Here is a 3,005-nt window from a genome sequence, read left to right as displayed (position 1 = left end):
TCTTTCTTGTCCTCTATGACAGAATGGCAAAAGCAATCTTATGTGACTTGGAATCAAATTGACCTGAGTTTTAATCCTCATTTGGCTACTTAATTTTGGGGCCCTGGTGGCGTCACCCTAAACTCTAAACTTCATCCATGAAATAGAAATAATAATTACCATAACACCTATCTCACTGAGATGGTAAGACTAAATGTGAATATACAACGAACTGTAGTAGTGATTGTTGGTATTTTTATTACTCACCGTCTAATGAAGATACTAAAGAAAAGAGAATTATCTGGCGAGCAGATGGTCAAGGATGATTTTTAAAAAACACGAGGAGGGGCAGTGGCAGAGAAAATCACAACTTGACAAACCAACTCTGAAATAATCAGGAATCAATTGTTCAGTAAAATTAAGAAGATTTTCTGTTTCTTGCCAGCATATTTATATCAAAATGTGTAACATGGGGCCAGTTTTGTTACTTGGCATGTTCCTGGCCATTTGTAAAGAAAATGTTGAACAGCTGTTGATCTGGGAGGCAGATGGATGGATGACATTTATGAATTGTATTTTTCAGATGGAGAAACTGAGGCACCAAGTGTGGTTAATTGTTTTTCCCAAGCTTCCACATCTATGAAACATCAAATTTGAAAGTACAGTTCATGAATATCGTCTGCCTTCCAGCTATCCGCACTGCGGAAAGAAATTGCCAATGGATGAGATGGTAAAAATGGGGGGCTTTCTCTAAGGGGGACCAGCTGAAGAGTCGTGCTTTTGTGTCTGGCACAGATGGTACAGATGGTCCACTGGTAGTGCCTACCAGGGCTTTCCTCCCCTGCAGCCACCCACCCTCAAGTGACAGCTTTCTGCATCTTCTTGTCTAATTAAACCACCAACAGAGAATGCCAGTTATCTGCTTGCATGACACCTCTGAATATTAAGTAGCTTTTGTAATTAATTATTTTTTGAAAGGCTTGATCCTCCATAATTAAGTAAATCTTTGTGAATTAATAATAGGTTAGCATGGTCTCTGGACTAAAAACACCATGAGCAACAACTTGGCAGCGAGGGAAGAAGGTTGCACCTACTACAGTGTGTCTGTTGATCAAACCTTGATGATCTGAATGCTCCCGGTACTCACATCATGATGTGTTTCTTCTTTTCTCTATCTTCTTGTGCACCCAAGTGGAACCAATTGTTTCTGCACAGAGTAAGATATAAAAATGCAGATTCGCTTAAATAACTTATTGCCCAACAAGGCAGTCTGTGTTGTACACGAAAATATGCCGCAAGCAGCTGTCTGCCTCGTGTTGCCCTCTGGGTTATGACTGTGATGCTGTTTAGTAACTCTTGTGTCTTTTTGTGCTGGAGGCGACACTGAGACCCGATAATGGATGCTGGCAAGATCTTGAGAGCAAGGGCGTGGAAGGAACGCCTTTAATCAGGCGGTCAGGTTCTTCCATGATGAGCTGGTGGGGTGTGACCGAGCTGGCCCACCCCAGAGGACAATCCAGTATGCCCCCACTGTTTAGGGGAGGCTGCTCTTTTACCCTTGAGAAGCCAGGCAGCTGGGGAAGCAGGACAAGTGGATAAGGGGATATCCTGCCTCTGGGGTCTGGTGTCATGATTTTGCTTATTCGGTGGAGGCTGTTTAATCTAAGTCTGTAGGGGTCTAGGTTGTTGGCTGCCAAAACTGGATTGGATGGGTGTTTAGCCAGGAGCAATGGGGGGAAGGGTGACGGGCGGAGTTAGGTGAGCAAAAATGGTCCTGCTCTTTCCTTTCACCGCAGCTCACTCCCTTTACTTCCCCCTTCTTTCCCTGTCCCTGTCTTTCCCCTTATCCACTTGTCCTGCTTGTGCGTTTTTATTGTAGTGGTTGGCACGAGTATTGTCTTGCTTAGATTTCAGCTGTGAGAATAACAGGATCATGCCTCAGCATTATAAAATTTCAGATCTGGAAGCTTGTCTTGGGGGTTCTGGACCAGCCGCGGAGAGTCGTGAATCTAAAAGATTCTGGAAGGATTTCAGGGTTTCTCCTACGGGTTTGACTTTTTGTTAGATGAACCTAGGAGTGCTGTTTGGCTTAGATGTAAGGGTAATGGTTCTAATGATAATTATCATCATCATAATTAATATACATTATATGATGCATACTCTATTATACCTTGTCTTTGATATTTTAGTTAATTTTTTTCCAAAGATTTATTTATTTATTTTAGAGAGCGAGAGAACATGAGCAAGAGGGGCAGAGGGAGAGGGAGAGAGAATCCCAAGCAGACTCCACACTGAACGGGGAGCCCGATGTTGGGCTCGACCTCACGACCCTGAGATCACCACCTGAGCTGAAACTGAGTCCGACGCTCAACCAACTGCGTCGCCTAGGCGCCCCTTTAGTTAATTTTTTAATAGGTGATATAGCTGCATAGTTCACGATGCAAAAATTAAAAGAGATGCTTAGTAAAAGTTCCCCCTTTCCCCTCCACTGGGTTACCACCAAAGAAATAAATAACGGTTTTCCGTTTATTATATATCCTCCCTGAGGTTCTTATGCACAAGTTAGAAAATATAAATACATATCGTCCCCCCTCCCCGTCTCATGGCACAAGCAAGAACACATTATCGGTACTTCATGTGTTGTCTTTACTTAATCCTCACAGCAGTCCGACCTGGTTTTACAATTAGAATTCAGCTGTAGCTGAGTAACTTGCTCAGGGCAGCGTAGCAGGGCGGTGGAGCTGGGATAACCCTGACCGTCTGGCTTGATCCGCGGTGATCTTCATCACTAGGCCGCCCTGCCTCGCTGCAGCTGCTGTGGACAGGGCAAGCTTCCTGCTGATTTGCGCAGGCTCCCTGGGGGCTCAGGGCAGTGCTGCCTCCGACCCACAGACTCCAGGCAACGGTTAGGGAATGCGGCAAAACTTACTCCACTCTGCATCCGGTGGCTTTGCTTTTCTTTTCTTTCTTTCTTTCTTTCTTTCTTTCTTTCTTTCTTTCTTTCTTTCTTTCTTTCTTTCTTTCTT

At 44.2% G+C, this 3,005-nt stretch overlaps 1 protein-coding gene across 1 annotated transcript in view; it reads left to right on the top strand.

The window, feature by feature from the left end:
* The first annotated feature begins 581 nt into the window (after positions 1–581).
* RASGEF1B (RasGEF domain family member 1B) overlaps positions 582–3,005 on the top strand; it is a 632,176-nt gene continuing 629,752 nt past the window's right edge. The window contains exon 1 of the mRNA XM_032400630.1: positions 582–709. The gene's annotated coding sequence lies outside the window, so the exon portion shown is untranslated. The remainder of the gene's footprint in view (positions 710–3,005) is intronic.

Source organism: Phoca vitulina, unplaced genomic scaffold, assembly GCF_004348235.1.
Source record: "Phoca vitulina isolate PV1807 unplaced genomic scaffold, GSC_HSeal_1.0 scaffold3, whole genome shotgun sequence".
NCBI classification, from domain to species: Eukaryota; Metazoa; Chordata; class Mammalia; order Carnivora; family Phocidae; genus Phoca; species Phoca vitulina.
The sequence above is the reverse complement of the archived record's forward strand: the minus strand, read 5'-3'. Positions and strand labels throughout refer to the sequence as shown.